This window comes from Dendrobates tinctorius, unplaced genomic scaffold (genome assembly GCF_039654945.1).
Source record: "Dendrobates tinctorius isolate UK_male_01 unplaced genomic scaffold, ASM3965494v1 ptg000296l, whole genome shotgun sequence".
Lineage (NCBI taxonomy): Eukaryota > Metazoa > Chordata > Amphibia > Anura > Dendrobatidae > Dendrobates > Dendrobates tinctorius.
The window spans coordinates 4,039,964-4,062,559 of record NW_027361963.1 but is presented as its reverse complement, the minus strand read 5'-3'; the positions used below and the strand labels follow the sequence as shown (position 1 = coordinate 4,062,559).

The 22,596-nt window shown below is 54.6% G+C and overlaps 1 protein-coding gene across 3 annotated transcripts in view; it reads left to right on the top strand.

The window, feature by feature from the left end:
- Positions 1 to 22,596, top strand: part of LOC141073066 (uncharacterized) — a 296,352-nt gene that overhangs the window by 804 nt on the left and 272,952 nt on the right. The gene's annotated exons all lie outside the window — the stretch shown is intronic.

Here is a 22,596-nt window from a genome sequence, read left to right as displayed (position 1 = left end):
GTGACTGCTGGGACATTATACAGGACGACACTGGAGGATTCTGGGTGATGAGCGGAGAGGTGACTACTGGGACATTATACAGGACGGCACTGGAGGATTCTGGGTGATGAGCGGAGAGGTGACTGCTGGGACATTATACAGGACGACACTGGAGGATTCTGGGTGATGAGCGGAGAGGTGACTGCTGGGACATTATACAGGACGGCACTGGAGGATTCTGGGTGATGAGCGGAGAGGTGACTGCTGGGACATTATACAGGACGGCACTGGAGGATTCTGGGTGATGAGCGGAGAGGTGACTGCTGGGACATTATACAGGACGGCACTGGAGGATTCTGGGTGATGAACGGAGAGGTGACTGCTGGGACATTATACAGGACGGGAGGATTCTGGGTTATGAGCGGAGAGGTTACTGCTGGGACATTATACAGGACTGGAGGATTCTGGGTGATGAGCGGAGAGGTGTCTGCTGGGACATTATACAGGACGGCACTGGAGGATTCTGGGTGATGAGCGGAGAGGTGACTTGGGACATTATACAGGACTGGAGGATTCTGGGTGATGAGCGGAGAGGTGACTGCTGGGACATTATACAGGACTGGAGGATTCTGGGTGATGAGCGGAGAGGTGACTGCTGGGACATTATACAGGACGGCACTGGAGGATTCTGGGTGATGAGCGGAGAGGTGACTGCTGGGACATTATACAGGACGGCACTGGAGGATTCTGGGTGATGAGCGGAGAGGTGACTGCTGGGACATTATACAGGACGGCACTGGAGGATTCTGGGTGATGAGCGGAGAGGTGACTGCTGGGACATTATACAGGACGGCACTGGAGGATTCTGGGTGATGAGCGGAGAGGTGACTGCTGGGACATTATACAGGACGGCACTGGAGGATTCTGGGTGATGAGCGGAGAGGTGACTGCTGGGACATTATACAGGATTGGAGGATTCTGGGTGATGAGCGGAGAGGTGACTGCTGGGACATTATACAGGACTGGAGGATTCTGGGTGATGAGCGGAGAGGTGACTGCTGGGACATTATACAGCACTGGAGGATTCTGGGTGATGAGCGGAGAGGTGACTGCTGGGACATTATACAGGAGGACTGGAGGATTCTGGGTGATGAGCGGAGAGGTGACTGCTGGGACATTATTCAGGACGGCACTGGAGGATTCTGGGTGATGAGCGGAGAGGTGACTGCTGGGACATTATACAGGACGGCACTGGAGGATTCTGGGTGATGAGGGGAGAGATGACTGCTGGGACATTATTCAGGACGGCACTGGAGGATTCTGGGTGATGAGCGGAGAGGTGACTGCTGGGACATTATACAGGACGGCACTGGAGGATTCTGGGTGATGAGCGGAGAGGTGACTGCTGGGACATTATACAGGACGGCACTGGAGGATTCTGGGTGATGAGGGGAGAGGTGACTGCTGGGACATTATACAGGACTGCACTGGAGGATTCTGGGTGATGAGCGGAGAGGTGACTGCTGGGACATTATACAGGACGGCACTGGAGGATTCTGGGTGATGAGGGGAGCGGTGACTGCTGGGACATTATACAGGACTGCACTGGAGGATTCTGGGTGATGAGCGGAGAGGTGACTGCTGGGACATTATACAGGACTGGAGGATTCTGGGTGATGAGTGGAGAGGTGACTGCTGGGACGTTATACAGGACGGCACTGGAGGATTCTGGGTGATGAGCGGAGAGGTGACTGCTGGGACATTATACAGGAGGGCACTGGAGGATTCTGGGTGATGAGAGGAGAGGTGACTGCTGGGACATTATACAGGACTGGAGGATTCTGGGTGATGAGCGAAGAGGTGACTGCTGGGACATTATACAGGACTGGAGGATTCTGGGTGATGAGCGGAGAGGTGACTGCTGGGACATTATACAGGACGGCACTGGAGGATTCTGGGTGATGAGCGGAGAGGTGACTGCTGGGACATTATACAGGAGGGCACTGGAGGATTCTGGGTGATGAGAGGAGAGGTGACTGCTGGGACATTATACAGGACTGGAGGATTCTGGGTGATGAGCGAAGAGGTGACTGCTGGGACATTATACAGGACTGGAGGATTCTGGGTGATGAGCGGAGAGGTGACTGCTGGGACATTATACAGGACGGCACTGGAGGATTCTGGGTGATGAGCGGAGAGGTGACTGCTGGGACATTATACAGGACGGCACTGGAGGATTCTGGGTGATGAGCGGAGAGGTGACTGCTGGGACATTATAAAGGACGGCACTGGAGGATTCTGGGTGATGAGCGGAGAGGTGACTGCTGGGACATTATACAGGACGGCACTGGAGGATTCTGGGTGATGAGAGGAGAGGTGACTGCTGGGATATTATACAGGACGACACTGGAGGATTCTGGGTGATGAGAGGAGAGGTGACTGCTGGTATATTATACAGGACGACACTGGAGGATTCTGGGTGATGAGAGGAGAGGTGACTGCTGGGACATTATAAAGGACGGCACTGGAGGATTCTGGGTGATGAGCGGAGAGGTGACTGCTGGGACATTATACAGGACGGCACTGGAGGATTCTGGGTGATGAGAGGAGAGGTGACTGCTGGGACATTATACAGGACTGGAGGATTCTGGGTGATGCGCGGAGAGGTGACTGCTGGGACATTATACATGACGGTACTGGAGGATTCTGGGTGATGAGCGGAGAGGTGACTGCTGGGACATTATACAGGATGGCACTGGAGGATTCTGGGTGATGAGCGGAGAGGTGACTGCTGGGATATTATACAGGACGACACTGGAGGATTCTGGGTGATGAGCGGAGAGGTGACTGCTGGGACATTCTACAGGACGGCACTGGAGGATTCTGGGTGATGAGTGGAGAGGTGACTGCTGGGACATTATACAGGACGGCACTGGAGGATTCTGGGTGATGAGCGGAGAGGAGAATGCTGGGACATTATACAGGACGGCACTGGAGGATTCTGGGTGATGAGCGGAGAGGTGACTGCTGGGACATTCTACAGGATGGCACTGGAGGATTCTGGGTGATGAGCGGAGAGGAGAATGCTGGGACATTATACAGGACGGCACTGGAGGATTCTGGGTGATGAGCGGAGAGGTGACTGCTGTGACATTATACAGGACGGCACTGGAGGATTCTGGGTGATGAGCGGAGAGGAGAATGCTGGGACATTATACAGGACGGCACTGGAGGATTCTGGGTGATGAGCGGAGAGGAGAATGCTGGGACATTCTACAGGATGGCACTGGAGGATTCTGGGTGATGAGGGGAGAGGAGAATGCTGGGACATTATACAGGACGGCACTGGAGGATTCTGGGTGATGAGGGGAGAGGAGAATGCTGGGACATTATACAGGACGGCACTGGAGGATTCTGGGTGATGAGCGGAGAGGTGACTGCTGGGACATTATACAGGACGGCACTGGAGGATTCTGGGTGATGAGGTGAGAGATGACTGCTGGGACATTATACAGGACGGCACTGGAGGATTCTGGGTGATGAGCGGAGAGGTGACTGCTGGGACATTATACAGGACGGCACTGGAGGATTCTGGGTGATGAGGGGAGAGGTGACTGCTGGGACATACAGGACGGCACTGGAGGATTCTGGGTGATGAGCGGAGAGGTGACTGCTGGGACATTATACAGGACGGCACTGGAGGATTCTGGGTGATGACCGGAGAGGTGACTGCTGGGACATTATACAGGACGGCACTGGAGGATTCTGGGTGATGAGGGGAGAGGTGACTGCTGGGACATTATACAGGACGGCACTGGAGGATTCTGGGTGATGAGGGGAGAGGTGACTGCTGGGACATACAGGACGGCACTGGAGGATTCTGGGTGATGAGCGGAGAGGTGACTGCTGGGACATTATACAGGACGGCACTGGAGGATTCTGGGTGATGACCGGAGAGGTGACTGCTGGGACATTATACAGGACGGCACTGGAGGATTCTGAGTGATGAGCTGAGAGGTAACTGCTGGGACATTATACAGGACGGCACTGGAGGATTCTGGGTGATGAGGGGAGAGATGACTGCTGGGACATTATACAGGACGGCACTGGAGGATTCTGGGTGATGAGCGGAGAGGTGACTGCTGGGACATTATACAGGACGGCACTGGAGGATTCTGGGTGATGAGGGGAGAGATGACTGCTGGGACATTATACAGGACGGCACTGGAGGATTCTGGGTGATGAGCGGAGAGGTGACTGCTGGGACATTATACAGGACGGCACTGGAGGATTCTGGGTGATGAGCGGAGAGGTGACTGCTGGGACATTATACAGGACGGCACTGGAGGATTCTGGGTGATGAGGGGAGAGGTGACTGCTGGGACATTATACAGGACGGCACTGGAGGATTCTGGGTGATGAGCGGAGAGGTGACTGCTGGGACATTATACAGGACGGCACTGGAGGATTCTGGGTGATGAGGGGAGAGGTGACTGCTGGGACATTATACAGGACGGCACAGGAGGATTCTGGGTGATGAACTGAGAGGTGACTGCTGGGACATTATACAGGACGGCACTGGAGGATTCTGAGTGATGAGGGGAGGGGTGACTGCTGGGACATTATACAGGAGGGCACTGGAGGATTCTGGGTGATGAGAGGAGAGGTGACTGCTGGTACATTATACAGGACGGCACTGGAGGATTCTGGGTGATGAGAGGAGAGGTGAATGCTGGGACATTATACAGGACGGCACTGGAGGATTCTGGGTGATGAGAGGAGAGGTGACTGCTGGTACATTATACAGGACGGCACTGGAGGATTCTGGGTGATGAGCGTAGAGGTGACTGCTGGGACATTATACAGGACGACACTGGAGGATTCTGGGTGATGAGCGGAGAGGTGACTGCTGGTACATTATACAGGACGGCACTGGAGGATTCTGGGTGATGAGCGTAGAGGTGACTGCTGGGACATTATACAGGAGGGCACTGGAGGATTCTGGGTGATGAGCGTAGAGGTGACTGCTGGGACATTATACAGGACGGCACTGGAGGATTCTGGGTGATGAGCGTAGAGGTGACTGCTGGGACATTATACAGGACGGCACTGGAGGATTCTGAGTGATGAGGGGAGAGGTGACTGCTGGGACATTATACAGGAGGGCACTGGAGGATTCTGAGTGATGAGGGGAGAGGTGACTGCTGGGACATTATACAGGACGGCACTGGAGGATTCTGGGTGATGAGGGGAGAGGTGACTGCTGGGACATTATACAGGAGGGCACTGGAGGATTCTGGGTGATGAGAGGAGAGGTGACTGCTGGTACATTATACAGGACGGCACTGGAGGATTCTGGGTGATGAGAGGAGAGGTGACTGCTGGGACATTATACAGGACGGCACTGGAGGATTCTGGGTGATGAGGGGAGAGGTGACTGCTGGGACATTATACAGGAGGGCACTGGAGGATTCTGGGTGATGAGAGGAGAGGTGACTGCTGGTACATTATACAGGACGGCACTGGAGGATTCTGGGTGATGAGAGGAGAGGTGACTGCTGGGACATTATACAGTAGGGCACTGGAGGATTCTGGGTGATGAGCGGAGAGGTGACTGCTGGGACATTATACAGGACGGCACTGGAGGATTCTGAGTGATGAGCGGAGAGGTGACTGCTGGGACATTATACAGGACAGCACTGGAGGATTCTGGGTGATGAACTGAGAGGTGACTGCTGGGACATTATACAGGACGGCACTGGAGGATTCTGGGTGATGAGCGGAGAGGTGACTGCTGGGACATTATACAGGACGGCACTGGAGGATTCTGGGTGGTGAGCGTAGAGGTGACTGCTGGGACATTATACAGGACGGCACTGGAGGATTCTGAGTGATGAGGGGAGAGGTGACTGCTGGGACATTATACAGGAGGGCACTGGAGGATTCTGGGTGATGAGAGGAGAGGTGACTGCTGGTACATTATACAGGACGGCACTGGAGGATTCTGGGTGATGAGAGGAGAGGTGACTGCTGGGACATTATACAGGACGGCACTGGAGGATTCTGGGTGATGAGGGGAGAGGTGACTGCTGGGACATTATACAGGAGGGCACTGGAGGATTCTGGGTGATGAGAGGAGAGGTGACTGCTGGTACATTATACAGGACGGCACTGGAGGATTCTGGGTGATGAGAGGAGAGGTGACTGCTGGTACATTATACAGGACGGCACTGGAGGATTCTGGGTGGTGAGCGTAGAGGTGACTGCTGGGACATTATACAGGACGGCACTGGAGGATTCTGGGTGATGAGGGGAGAGGTGACTGCTGGGACATTATACAGGAGGGCACTGGAGGATTCTGGGTGATGAGAGGAGAGGTGACTGCTGGTACATTATACAGGACGGCACTGGAGGATTCTGGGTGATGAGAGGAGAGGTGACTGCTGGGACATTATACAGGACGGCACTGGAGGATTCTAGGTGATGAGCGGAGAGGTGACTGCTGGGACATTGTACAGGACGGCACTGGAGGATTCTGGGTGATGAACTGAGAGGTGACTGCTGGGACATTATACAGGACGGCACTGGAGGATTCTGGGTGGTGAGCGTAGAGGTGACTGCTGGGACATTATACAGGACGGCACTGGAGGATTCTGGGTGATGAGGGGAGAGGTGACTGCTGGGACATTATACAGGACGGCACTGGAGGATTCTGGGTGATGAGCGGAGAGGCGACTGCTGGGACATTATACAGGATGACACTGGAGGATTCTGAGTGATGAGCGGAGAGGTGACTGCTGGGACATTATACAGGACTGCACTGGAGGATTCTGGGTGGTGAGCGGAGAGGTGACTGCTGGGACATTATACAGGACGGCACTGGAGGATTCTGGGTGATGAGGGGAGAGGTGACTGCTGGGACATTATACAGGATGTCACTGGAGGATTCTGGGTGATGAGCGGAGAGGTGACTGCTGGGACATTATACAGGACGGCACTGGAGGATTCTGGGTGGTGAGCGGAGAGGTGACTGCTGGGACATTATACAGGACGGCACTGGAGGATTCTGGGTGATGAGAGGAGAGGTGACTGCTGGGACATTATACAGGACGGCACTGGAGGATTCTGGGTGATGAGCGGAGAGGTGACTGCTGGGACATTATACAGGACGGCACTGGAGGATTCTGGGTGGTGAGCGGAGAGGTGACTGCTGGGACATTATACAGGACGGCACTGGAGGATTCTGGGTGATGAGCGGAGAGGTGACTGCTGGGACATTATACAGGACGGCACTGGAGGATTCTGGGTGATGAGCGGAGAGGTGACTGCTGGGACATTACACAGGACGGCACTGGAGGATTCTGGGTGATGAGCGGAGAGGTGACTGCTGGGACATTATACAGGACGGCACTGGAGGATTCTGGGTGATGAGCGGAGAGGTGACTGCTGGGACATTATACAGGACGGCACTGGAGGATTCTGGGTGATGAGCGGAGAGGTGACTGCTGGGACATTATACAGGACGGCACTGGAGGATTCTGGGTGATGAGAGGAGAGGTGACTGCTGGGACATTATACAGGACGGCACTGGAGGATTCTGGGTGATGAGCGGAGAGGTGACTGCTGGGACATTATACAGGACGGTACTGGAGGATTCTGGGTGATGAGCGGAGAGGTGACTGCTGGGACATTATACAGGACGGCACTGGAGAATTCTGGGTGATGAGCGGAGAGGTGACTGCTGGGACATTACACAGGACGGCACTGGAGGATTCTGGGTGATGAGCGGAGAGGTGACTGCTGGGACATTATACAGGACGGCACTGGAGGATTCTGGGTGATGAGCGGAGAGGTGACTGCTGGGACATTATACAGGACGGCACTGGAGGATTCTGGGTGATGAGCGGAGAGGTGACTGCTGGGACATTATACCGGACGGCACTGGAGGATTCTGGGTGATGAACGGAGAGGTGACTGCTGGGACATTATACAGGACGGCACTGGAGGATTCTGGGTTATGAGCGGAGAGGTGACTGCTGGGACATTATACAGGACGACACTGGAGGATTCTGGGAGATGAGCGGAGAGGTGACTGCTGGGACATTATACAGGACGGCACTGGAGGAATCTGGGAGATGAGCGGAGAGGTGACTTCTGGGACATTATACAGGACGACACTGGAGGATTCTGGGTGATGAGCGGAGAGGTGACTGCTGGGACATTATACAGGACTGCACTGGAGGATTCTGGGTGATGGGCGGAGAGGTGACTGCTGGGACATTATGCAGGACGGCACTGGAGGATTCTGGGTGATGAGCGGAGAGGTGACTGCTGGGACATTATACAGGACGGCACTGGAGGATTCTGGGTGATGAGCGGAGAGGTGACTGCTGGGACATTATACAGGACTGCACTGGAGGATTCTGAGTGATGAGCGGAGAGGTGACTGCTGGGACATTACACAGGACGGCACTGGAGGATTCTGGGTGATGAGCGGAGAGGTGACTGCTGGGACATTATACAGGACGGCACTGGAGGATTCTGGGTGATGAGCGGAGAGGAGACTGCTGGGACATTATACAGGACGGCACTGGAGGATTCTGGGTGATGAGCGGAGAGGTGACTGCTGGGACATTACACAGGACGGCACTGGAGGATTCTGGGTGATGAGCGGAGAGGTGACTGCTGGGACATTACGCAGGACGGCACTGGAGGATTCTGGGTGATGAGCGGAGAGGTGACTGCTGGGACATTATACAGGACGGCACTGGAGGATTCTGGGTGATGAGCGGAGAGGAGACTGCTGGGACATTATACAGGACGGCACTGGAGGATTCTGGGTGATGAGCGGAGAGGTGACTGCTGGGACATTACACAGGACGGCACTGGAGGATTCTGGGTGATGAGCGGAGAGGTGACTGCTGGGACATTATACAGGACGGCACTGGAGGATTCTGGGTGATGAGCGGAGAGGTGACTGCTGGGACATTATACACGACGGCACTGGAGGATTCTGGGTGATGAGCGGAGAGGTGACTGCTGGGACATTATACAGGACGGCACTGGAGGATTCTGGGTGATGAGCGGAGAGATGACTGCTGGGACATTACACAGGACGGCTCTGGAGGATTCTGGGTGATGAGCGGAGAGGTGACTGCTGGGACATTATACAGGACGGCACTGGAGGATTCTGGGTGATGAGCGGAGAGGTGACTGCTGGGACATTATACCGGACGGCACTGGAGGATTCTGGGTGATGAACGGAGAGGTGACTGCTGGGACATTATACAGGACGGCACTGGAGGATTCTGGGTTATGAGCGGAGAGGTGACTGCTGGGACATTATACAGGACGACACTGGAGGATTCTGGGAGATGAGCGGAGAGGTGACTGCTGGGACATTATACAGGACGGCACTGGAGGATTCTGGGAGATGAGCGGAGAGGTGACTGCTGGGACATTATACAGGACGACACTGGAGGATTCTGGGTGATGAGCGGAGAGGTGACTGCTGGGACATTATACAGGACTGCACTGGAGGATTCTGGGTGATGGGCGGAGAGGTGACTGCTGGGACATTATGCAGGACGGCACTGGAGGATTCTGGGTGATGAGCGGAGAGGTGACTGCTGGGACATTATACAGGACGGCACTGGAGGATTCTGGGTGGTGAGCGGAGAGGTGACTGCTGGGACATTATACAGGACGGCACTGGAGGATTCTGAGTGATGAGCGGAGAAGAGACTGCTGGGACATTATACAGGACGGCACTGGAGGATTCTGGGTGATGAGCGGAGAGGTGACTGCTGGGACATTATACAGGACGTCACTGGAGGATTCTGAGTGATGAGCGGAGAGGTGACTGCTGGGACATTATACAGGACGGCACTGGAGGATTCTGGGTGATGAGCGGAGAGGTGACTGCTGGGACATTACACAGGACGGCACTGGAGGATTCTGGGTGATGAGCGGAGAGGTGACTGCTGGGACATTATACAGGACGGCACTGGAGGATTCTGGGTGATGAGCGGAGAGGTGACTGCTGGGACATTATACAGGACGGCACTGGAGGATTCTGGGTGATGAGCGGAGAGGTGACTGCTGGGACATTATACAGGACGGCACTAGAGGATTCTGGGTGATGAGCGGAGAGGTGACTGCTGGGACATTATACAGGACGGCACTGGAGGATTCTGGGTGATGAGCGGAGAGGTGACTGCTGGGACATTATACAGGACGGCACTGGAGGATTCTGGGTGATGAGCGAAGAGGTGACTGCTGGGACATTATACAGGACGGCACTGGAGGATTCTGGGTGATGAGCGGAGAGGTGACTGCTGGGACATTATACAGGACGGCACTGGAGGATTCTGGGTGATGAGCGGAGAGGTGACTGCTGGGACATTATACAGGACGGCACTGGAGGATTCTGGGTGATGAGCGGAGAGGTGACTGCTGGGACATTATACAGGACGGCACTAGAGGATTCTGGGTGATGAGCGGAGAGGTGACTGCTGGGACATTATACAGGACAGCACTGGAGGATTCTGGGTGATGAGCGGAGAGGTGACTGCTGGGACATTATACAGGACGGCACTGGAGGATTCTGGGTGATGAGCGGAGAGGTGACTGCTGGGACATTATACAGGACGGCACTGGAGGATTCTGGGTGATGAGCGGAGAGGTGACTGCTGGGACATTATACAGGACGGTACTGGAGGATTCTGGGTGATGAGCGGAGAGGTGACTGCTGGGACATTATACAGGACGGCACTGGAGGATTCTGGGTGATGAGCGGAGAGGTGACTGCTGGGACATTACACAGGACGGCACTGGAGGATTCTGGGTGATGAGCGGAGAGGTGACTGCTGGGACATTATACCGGACGGCACTGGAGGATTCTGGGTGATGAGCGGAGAGGTGACTGCTGGGACATTATACAGGACGGCACTGGAGGATTCTGGGTGATGAGCGGAGAGGTGACTGCTGGGACATTATACAGGACGGCACTGGAGGATTCTGGGTGATGAGCGGAGAGGTGACTGCTGGGACATTATACAGGACGGCACTGGAGGATTCTGGGTGATTACCGGAGAGGTGACTGCTGGGACATTATACAGGACGGCACTGGAGGATTCTGGGTGATGAGAGGAGAGGTGACTGCTGGGACATTATACAGGACGGCACTGGAGGATTCTGGGTGATGAGCGGAGAGGTGACTGCTGGGACATTATACAGGACTGGAGGATTCTGGGTGATGAGCGGAGAGGTGACTGCTGGGACATTATACAGGACGGCACTGTAGGATTCTGGGTGATGAGCGGAGAGGTGACTGCTGGGACATTATACAGGACGGCACTGGAGGATTCTGGGTGATGAGAGGAGAGGTGACTGCTGGGACATTATACAGGACTGGAGGATTCTGGGTGATGAGCGGAGAGTTGACTGCTGGGACATTATACAGGACGGCATTGGAGGATTCTGGGTGATGAGAGGAGAGGTGACTGCTGGGACATTATACAGGATGACACTGGAGGATTCTGGGTGATGAGCGGAGAGGTGACTGCTGGGACATTATACAGGTCGGCACTGGAGGATTCTGGGTGATGAGCGGAGAGGTGACTGCTGGGACATTATACAGGACGGCACTGGAGGATTCTGGGTGATGAGCGGAGAGGTGACTGCTGGGACATTATACAGGACGGCACTGGAGGATTCTGGGTGATGAGCGGAGAGGTGACTGCTGGGACATTATACAGGACGGCACTGGAGGATTCTGGGTGATGAGCGGAGAGGTGACTGCTGGGATATTATACAGGACGGCACTGGAGGATTCTGGGTGATGAGCGGAGAGGTGACTGCTGGGACATTATACAGGACGGCACTGGAGGATTCTGGGTGATGAGCGGAGAGGTGACTGCTGGGACATTATACAGGACGGCACTGGAGGATTCTGGGTGATGAGCGGAGAGGTGACTGCTGGGACATTATACAGGAGGGCACTGGAGGATTCTGGGTGATGAGGGGAGAGGTGACTGCTGGGACATTATACAGGACTGGAGGATTCTGGGTGATGAGCGGAGAGGTGACTGCTGGGACATTACACAGGACAGCACTGGAGGATTCTGGGTGATGAGCGGAGAGGTGACTGCTGGGATATTATACAGGACGGCACTGGAGGATTCTGGGTGATGAGCGGAGAGGTGACTGCTGGGACATTATACAGGACGGCACTGGAGGATTCTGGGTGATGAGCGGAGAGGTGACTGCTGGGACATTATACAGGATGGCACTGGAGGATTCTGGGTGATGAGCGGAGAGGTGACTGCTGGGATATTATATAGGACGGCACTGGAGGATTCTGGGTGATGAGCGGAGAGGTGACTGCTGGGACATTATACAGGACTGGAGGATTCTGGGTGATGAGCGGAGAGGCGACTGCTGGGACATTATACAGGATGGCACTGAAGGATTCTGGGTGATGAGCGGAGAGGTGACTGCTGGGACATTATACAGGACAGCACTGGAGGATTCTGGGTGATGAGCGGAGAGGTGACTGCTGGGATATTATACAGAACGGCACTGGAGGATTCTGGGTGATGAGCGGAGAGGTGACTGCTGGGACATTATACAGGACAGCACTGGAGGATTCTGGGTGATGAGCGGAGAGGTGACTGCTGGGACATTATACAGGACTGGAGGATTCTGGGTGATGAGCGGAGAGGTGACTGCTGGGACATTATACAGGACGGCACTGGAGGATTCTGGGTGATGAGCGGAGAGGCGACTGCTGGGACATTATACAGGACGGCACTGGAGGATTCTGGGTGATGAGCGGAGAGGTGACTGCTGGGACATTATACAGGACGGCACTGGAGGATTCTGGGTGATGAGAGGAGAGGTGACTGCTGGGACATTATACAGGAGGGCACTGGAGGATTCTGGGTGATGAGCGGAGAGGTGACTGCTGGGACATTATACAGGAGGGCACTGGAGGATTCTGGGTGATGAGCGGAGAGGTGACTGCTGGGACATTATACAAGACTGAAGGATTCTGGGTGATGAGAGAAGAGGTCACTGCTGGGACATTATACAGGACGGCACTGGGGGATTCTGGGTGATGAGCGGAGAGGTGACTGCTGGGACATTATACAGGACGGCACTGGGGGATTCTGGGTGATGAGCGGAGAGGCGACTGCTGGGACATTACACAGGACGGCACTGGAGGATTCTGGGTGATGAGCGGAGAGGTGACTGCTGGGACATTATACAGGAGGGCACTGGAGGATTCTGGGTGATGAGCGGAGAGGTGACTGCTGGGACATTATACAGGACGGCACTGGAGGATTCTGGGTGATGAGCGGAGAGGTGACTGCTGGGACATTATACAGGAGGGCACTGGAGGATTCTGGGTGATGAGCGGAGAGGTGACTGCTGGGACATTATACAAGACTGAAGGATTCTGGGTGATGAGAGAAGAGGTCACTGCTGGGACATTATACAGGACGGCACTGGGGGATTCTGGGTGATGAGCGGAGAGGTGACTGCTGGGACATTATACAGGACGGCACTGGAGGATTCTGGGTGATGAGGGGAGAGGTGACTGCTGGGACATTATACAGGACGGCACTGGAGGATTCTGGGTGATGAGCGGAGAGGTGACTGCTGGGACATTATACAGGACGGCACTGGAGGATTCTGGGTGATGAGCGGAGAGGTGACTACTGGGACATTATACAGGACGGCACTGGAGGATTCTGGGTGATGAGCGGAGAGGTGACTGCTGGGACATTATACAGGATGGCACAGGATGATTCTGGGTGATGAGCGGAGAGGTGACTGCTGGGACATTATACAGGACGGCACTGGAGGATTCTGGGTGATGAGAGGAGAGGTGACTGCTGGGACATTATACAGGACGGCACTGGTGGATTCTGGGTGATGAGCGGAGAGGTGACTGCTGGGACATTATACAGGACGGCACTGGTGGATTCTGGGTGATGAGCGGAGAGGTGACTGCTGGGACATTATACAGGATGGCACAGGATGATTCTGGGTGATGAGCGGAGAGGTGACTACTGGGACATTATACAGGATGGCACAGGATGATTCTGGGTGATGAGCGGAGAGGTGACTACTGGGACATTATACAGGATGGCACAGGATGATTCTGGGTGATGAGCGGAGAGGTGACTGCTGGGACATTATACAGGACGGCACTGGAGGATTCTGGGTGATGAGAGGAGAGGTGACTGCTGGGACATTATACAGGACGGCACTGGTGGATTCTGGGTGATGAGCGGAGAGGTGACTGCTGGGACATTATACAGGATGGCACAGGATGATTCTGGGTGATGAGCGGAGAGGTGACTGCTGGGACATTATACAGGACTGGAGGATTCTGGGTGATGAGCGGAGAGGCGACTGCTGGGACATTATACAGGATGGCACAGGAGGATTCTGGGTGATGAGCGGAGAGGTGACTGCTGGGACATTATACAGGACGGCACTGGGGGATTCTGGGTGATGAGAGGAGAGGTGACTGCTGGGACATTATACAGGATGGCACAGGAGGATTCTGGGTGATGAGCGGAGAGGTGACTACTGGGACATTATACAGGACGGCACTGGAGGATTCTGGGTGATGAGAGGAGAGGTGACTGCTGGGACATTATACAGGACGGCACTGGTGGATTCTGGGTGATGAGCGGAGAGGTGACTGCTGGGACATTATACAGGACGGCACTGGGGGATTCTGGGTGATGAGCGGAGAGGTGACTGCTGGGACATTATACAGGACGGCACTGGAGGATTCTGGGTGATGAGCGGAGAGGTGACTGCTGGGACATTATACAGGACGGCACTGGAGGATTCTGGGTGATGAGCGGAGAGGTGACTGCTGGGACATTATACAGGACTGGAGGATTCTGGGTGATGAGCGGAGAGGCGACTGCTGGGACATTATACAGGATGGCACAGGAGGATTCTGGGTGATGAGCGGAGAGGTGACTGCTGGGACATTTTACAGGAGGGCACTGGAGGATTCTGGGTGATGAGAGGAGAGGTGACTGCTGGGACATTATACAGGACGGCACTGGAGGATTCTGGGTGATGAGCGGAGAGGTGACTGCTGGGACATTATACAGGACTGGAGGATTCTGGGTGATGAGCGGAGAGGCGACTGCTGGGACATTATACAGGATGGCACTGAAGGATTCTGGGTGATGAGCGGAGAGGTGACTGCTGGGACATTATACAGGACTGGAGGATTCTGGGTGATGAGCGGAGAGGTGACTGCTGGGACATTATACAGGATGGCACTGGAGGATTCTGGGTGATGAGCGGAGAGGCGACTGCTGGGACATTATACAGGACAGCACTGGAGGATTCTGGGTGATGAGCGGAGAGGTGACTGCTGGGACATTATACAGGACTGGAGGATTCTGGGTGATGAGCGGAGAGGTGACTGCTGGGACATTATACAGGATGGCACTGGAGGATTCTGGGTGATGAGCGGAGAGGCGACTGCTGGGACATTATACAGGACAGCACTGGAGGATTCTGGGTGATGAGCGGAGAGGTGACTGCTGGGACATTATACAGCACTGGAGGATTCTGGGTGATGAGCGGAGAGGTGACTGCTGGGACATTATACAGGACTGAAGGATTCTGGGTGATGAGAGAAGAGGTGACTGCTGGGACATTATACAGGACGGCACTGGAGGATTCTGGGTGATGAGCGGAGAGGTGACTGCTGGGACATTATACAGGACAGCACTGGAGGATTCTGGGTGATGAGCGGAGAGGTGACTGCTGGGACATTATACAGCACTGGAGGATTCTGGGTGATGAGCGGAGAGGTGACTGCTGGGACATTATACAGGACTGAAGGATTCTGGGTGATGAGAGAAGAGGTGACTGCTGGGACATTATACAGGATGGCACAGGAGGATTCTGGGTGATGAGCGGAGAGGTGACTGCTGGGACATTATACAGGATGGCACAGGAGGATTCTGGGTGATGAGCGGAGAGGTGACTGCTGGGACATTATACAGGACGGCACTGGAGGATTCTGGGTGATGAGCGGAGAGGTGACTGCTGGGACATTATACAGGACGGCACTGGAGGATTCTGGGTGATGAGCGGAGAGGTGACTGCTGGGACATTATACAGGATGGCACAGGAGGATTCTGGGTGATGAGCGGAGAGGTGACTGCTGGGACATTATACAGGACGGCACTGGAGGATTCTGGGTGATGAGAGGAGAGGTGACTGCTGGGACATTATACAGGACGGCACTAGAGGATTCTGGGTGATGAGCGGAGAGGTGACTGCTGGGACATTATACAGGACGGCACTGGAGGATTCTGGGTGATGAGCGGAGAGGTGACTGCTGGGACATTATACAGGACGGCACTGGAGGATTCTGGGAGATGAGCGGAGAGGTGACTGCTGGGACATTATACAGGACTGGAGGATTCTGGGTGATGAGCGGAGAGGTGACTCCTGGGACATTATACAGCACTGGAGGATTCTGGGTGATGAGCGGAGAGGTGACTGCTGGGACATTATACAGCACTGGAGGATTCTGGGTGATGAGAGGAGAGGTGACTGCTGGGACATTAAACAGGACGGCACTGGAGGATTCTGGGTGATGAGCGGAGAGGTGACTGCTGGGACATTATACAGGACGGCACTGGAGGATTCTGGGTGATGAGCCGAGAGGTGACTGCTGGGACATTATACAGGACGGCACTGGAGGATTCTGGGTGATGAGCGGAGAAGAGACTGCTGGGACATTATACAGGACTGGAGGATTCTGGGTGATGAGCGGAGAGGTGACTGCTGGGATATTATACAGGACGGCACTGGAGGATTCTGGGTGATGAGCGGAGAGGTGACTGCTGGGATATTATACAGGATGGAGGATTCTGGGTGATGAGCGGAGAGGTGACTGCTGGGACATTACACGGGACGACACTGGAGGTTTCTGGGTGATGAGCGGAGAGGTGACTGCTGGGACATTATACAGGAGGGCACTGGAGGATTCTGGGTGATGAGCGGAGAGGTGACTGCTGGGACATTATACAGGACTGAAGGATTCTGGGTGATGAGAGGAGAGGTGACTGCTGGGACATTATACAGGACGGCACTGGAGGATTCTGGGTGATGAGAGAAGAGGTGACTGCTGGGACATTATACAGGACGGCACTGGAGGATTCTGGGTGATGAGCGGAGAGGTGACTGCTGGGACATTATACAGGACGGCACTGGAGGATTCTGGGTGATGAGCGGAGAGGTGACTGCTGGGACATTATACAGGACGGCACTGGAGGATTCTGGGAGATGAGCGGAGAGGTGACTGCTGGGACATTATACAGGACTGGAGGATTCTGGGTGATGAGCGGAGAGGTGACTGCTGGGACATTATACAGCACTGGAGGATTCTGGGTGATGAGCGGAGAGCTGACTGCTGGGACATTATACAGCACTGGAGGATTCTGGGTGATGAGAGGAGAGGTGACTGCTGGGACATTAAACAGGACGGCACTGGAGGATTCTGGGTGATGAGCGGAGAGGTGACTGCTGGGACATTATACAGGACGGCACTGGAGGATTCTGGGTGATGAGCGGAGAGGTGACTGCTGGGACATTATAAAGGACGGCACTGGAGGATTCTGGGTGATGAGGGGAGAGATGACTGCTGGGACATTATACAGGATGGCACTGGAGGATTCTGGGTGATGAGAGGAGAGGTGACTGCTGGGACATTAGGGTGATGAGCGGAGAGGTGACTGCTGGGACATTATACAGGACGACACTGGAGGATTCTGGGTGATGAGCGGAGAGGTGACTGCTGGGACATTATACAGGACGTCACTGGAGGATTCTGGGTGATGAGCGGAGAGGTGACTGCTGGGACATTATACAGGACGGCACTGGAGGTTTCTGGGTAATGAGCGGAGAGGTGACTGCTGGGACATTATACAGGACTGCACTGGAGGATTCTGGGTGATGAGAGGAGAGGTGACTGCTGGGACATTATACAGGACGGCACTGGAGGATTCTGGGTGATGAGCGGAGAGGTGACTGCTGGGACATTATACAGGACTGCACTGGAGGATTCTGGGTGATGAGGGGAGAGGTGACTGCTGGGACATTATACAGGACGGCACTGGAGGATTCTGGGTGATGAGGGGAGAGGTGACTGCTGGGACATTATACAGGACTGCACTGGAGGATTCTGGGTGATGAGCGGAGAGGTGACTGCTGGGACATTATACAGGACGGCACTGGAGGATTCTGGGTGATGAGGGGAGAGGTGACTGCTGGGACATTATACAGGACGGCACTGGAGGATTCTGGGTGATGAGGGGATAGGTGACTGCTGGGACATTATACAGGACGACACTGGAGGATTCTGGGTGATGAGAGGAGAGGTGACTGCTGGGACATTATACAGGACGGCACTGGAGGTTTCTGGGTCATGAGCGGAGAGGTGACTGCTGGGACATTATACAGGACTGCACTGGAGGATTCTGGGTGATGAGCGGAGAGGTGACTGCTGGGACATTATACAGGACGGCACTGGAGGATTCTGGGTGATGAGGGGAGAGGTGACTGCTGGGACATTATACAGGACGGCACTGGAGGATTCTGGGTGATGAGGGGATAGGTGACTGCTGGGACATTATACAGGACGACACTGGAGGATTCTGGGTGATGAGAGGAGAGGTGACTGCTGGGACATTATACAGGACGGCACTGGAGGTTTCTGGGTCATGAGCGGAGAGGTGACTGCTGGGACATTATACAGGACTGCACTGGAGGATTCTGGGTGATGAGCGGAGAGGTGACTGCTGGGACATTATACAGGAGGGCACTGGAGGATTCTGGGTGATGAGAGGAGAGGTGACTGCTGGGATATTATACAGGACGACACTGGAGGATTCTGGGTGTTGAGGGGAGAGGTGACTGCTGGGACATTATACAGGACGGCACTGGAGGTTTCTGGGTCATGAGCGGAGAGGTGACTGCTGGGACATTATACAGGACGGCACTGGAGGTTTCTGGGTCATGAGCGGAGAGGTGACTGCTGGGACATTATAAAGGACTGCACTGGAGGATTCTGGGTGATGAGAGGAGAGGTGACTGCTGGGACATTATACAGGAGGGCACTGGAGGATTCTGGGTGATGAGAGGAGAGGTGACTGCTGGGATATTATACAGGACGACACTGGAGGATTCTGGGTGTTGAGGGGAGAGGTGACTGCTGGGACATTATACAGGACGGCACTGGAGGATTCTGGGTGATGAGGGGAGAGGTGACTGCTGGGACATTATACAGGACTGCACTGGAGGATTCTGGGTGATGAGCGGAGAGGTGACTGCTGGGACATTATACAGGACGGCACTGGAGGATTCTGGGTGATGAGGGGAGAGGTGACTGCTGGGACATTATACAGGACGGCACTGGAGGATTCTGGGTGATGAGGGGATAGGTGACTGCTGGGACATTATACAGGACGACACTGGAGGATTCTGGGTGATGAGAGGAGAGGTGACTGCTGGGACATTATACAGGACGGCACTGGAGGTTTCTGGGTCATGAGCGGAGAGGTGACTGCTGGGACATTATACAGGACTGCACTGGAGGATTCTGGGTGATGAGCGGAGAGGTGACTGCTGGGACATTATACAGGAGGGCACTGGAGGATTCTGGGTGATGAGAGGAGAGGTGACTGCTGGGATATTATACAGGACGACACTGGAGGATTCTGGGTGTTGAGGGGAGAGGTGACTGCTGGGACATTATACAGGACGGCACTGGAGGTTTCTGGGTCATGAGCGGAGAGGTGACTGCTGGGACATTATACAGGACGGCACTGGAGGTTTCTGGGTCATGAGCGGAGAGGTGACTGCTGGGACATTATAAAGGACTGCACTGGAGGATTCTGGGTGATGAGAGGAGAGGTGACTGCTGGGACATTATACAGGAGGGCACTGGAGGATTCTGGGTGATGAGAGGAGAGGTGACTGCTGGGATATTATACAGGACGACACTGGAGGATTCTGGGTGTTGAGGGGAGAGGTGACTGCTGGGACATTATACAGGACGGCACTGGAGGTTTCTGGGTCATGAGCGGAGAGGTGACTGCTGGGACATTATACAGGACTGCACTGGAGGATTCTGGGTGATGAGCGGAGAGGTGACTGCTGGGACATTATACAGGAGGGCACTGGAGGATTCTGGGTGATGAGCGGAGAGGTGTCTGCTGGGACATTATACAGGACGACACTGGAGGATTCTGGGTGTTGAGGGGAGAGGTGACTGCTGGGACATTATACAGGAGGGCACTGGAGGATTCTGGGTGATGAGAGGAGAGGAGACTGCTGGGACATTATACAGGACGGCACTGGAGGATTCTGGGTGATGAGCGGAGAGGTGACTGCTGGGACATTATACAGCACTGGAGGATTCTGGGTGATGAGAGGAGAGGTGACTGCTGGGACATTATACAGGACGGCACTGGAGGATTCTGGGTGATGAGTGGAGAGGTGACTGATGGGACATTATACAGGACGGCACTGGAGGATTCTGGGTGATGAGCGGAGAGGTGGCTGCTGGGACATTATACAGGACAGCACTGGAGGATTCTGGTTGATGAGCGGAGAGGTGACTGCTGGGACATTATACAGAACTGGAGGATTCTGGGTGATGAGAGGAGAGGTGACTGCTGGGACATTATACAGGACGGCACTGGAGGATTCTGGGTGATGAGCGGAGAAGAGACTGCTGGGACATTATACAGGACTGGAGGATTCTGGGTGATGAGCGGAGAGGTGACTGCTGGGACATTATACAGGACGGCACTTGAGGATTCTGGGTGATGAGCGGAGAGGTGACTGCTGGGATATTATACAGGATGGCACTGGAGGATTCTGGGTGATGAGAGGAGAGGTGACTGCTGGGACATTATACAGGACGGCACTGGAGGATTCTGGGTGATGAGCGGAGAAGAGACTGCTGGGACATTATACAGGACTGGAGGATTCTGGGTGATGAGCGGAGAGGTGACTGCTGGGACATTATACAGGACGGCACTTGAGGATTCTGGGTGATGAGCGGAGAGGTGACTGCTGGGACATTATATAGGATGGCACTGGAGGATTCTGGGTGATGAGCGGAGAGGTGACTGCTGGGACATTATACAGGACGGCACTGGAGGATTCTGGGTGATGAGCGGAGAGGTGACTGCAGGGACATTATATAGGACGGCACTGGAGGATTCTGGGTCATGAGCGGAGAGGTGACTGCTGGGATATTATACAGGATGGCACTGGAGGATTCTGGGTGATGAGCGGAGAGGTGACTGCTGGGACATTATATAGGATGGCACTGGAGGATTCTGGGTGATGAGCGGAGAGGTGACTGCAGGGACATTATATAGGACGGCACTGGAGGATTCTGGGTGATGAGCGGAGAGGTGACTGCTGGGACATTATATAGGATGGCACTGGAGGATTCTGGGTGATGAGCGGAGAGGTGACTGCTGGGACATTATACAGGACGGCACTGGAGGATTCTGGGTGATGAGCGGAGAGGAGACTGCTGGGACATTATACAGGACGGCACTGGAGGATTCTGGGTGATGAGCGGAGAGGTGACTGCTGGGACATTATACAGCACTGGAGGATTCTGGGTGATGAGAGGAGAGGTGACTGCTGGTACATTATACAGGACAGCACTGGAGGATTCTGGGTGATGAGCGGAGAGGTGACTGCTGGGACATTATACAGGACGGCACTGGAGGATTCTGGGTGATGAGCGGAGAGGTGACTGCTGGGACATTATACAGCACTGGAGGATTCTGGGTGATGAGAGGAGAGGTGACTGCTGGGACATTATACAGGACGGCACTGGAGGATTCTGGGTGATGAGCGGAGAGGTGACTGCTGGGACATTATACAGGACTGGAGGATTCTGGGTGATGAGCGGAGAGGTGACTGCTGGGATATTATAAAGGACGGCACTGGAGGATTCTGGGTGATGAGCGGAGAAGAGACTGCTGGGACATTATACAGGACTGGAGGATTCTGGGTGATGAGCGGAGAGGTGACTGCTGGGACATTATAAAGGACGGCACTGGAGGATTCTGGGTGATGAGAGGAGAGGTGACTGCTGGGATATTATACAGGATGGCACTGGAGGATTCTGGGTGATGAGCGGAGAGGTGACTGCTGGGACATTATATAGGATGGCACTGGAGGATTCTGGGTGATGAGCGGAGAGGTGACTGCAGGGACATTATATAGGACGGCACTGGAGGATTCTGGGTGATGAGCGGAGAGGTGACTGCTGGGACATTATATAGGATGGCACTGGAGGATTCTGGGTGATGAGCGGAGAGGTGACTGCTGGGACATTATACAGGACGGCACTGGAGGATTCTGGGTGATGAGCGGAGAGGAGACTGCTGGGACATTATACAGGACGGCACTGGAGGATTCTGGGTGATGAGCGGAGAGGTGACTGCTGGGACATTATACAGCACTGGAGGATTCTGGGTGATGAGAGGAGAGGTGACTGCTGGTACATTATACAGGACAGCACTG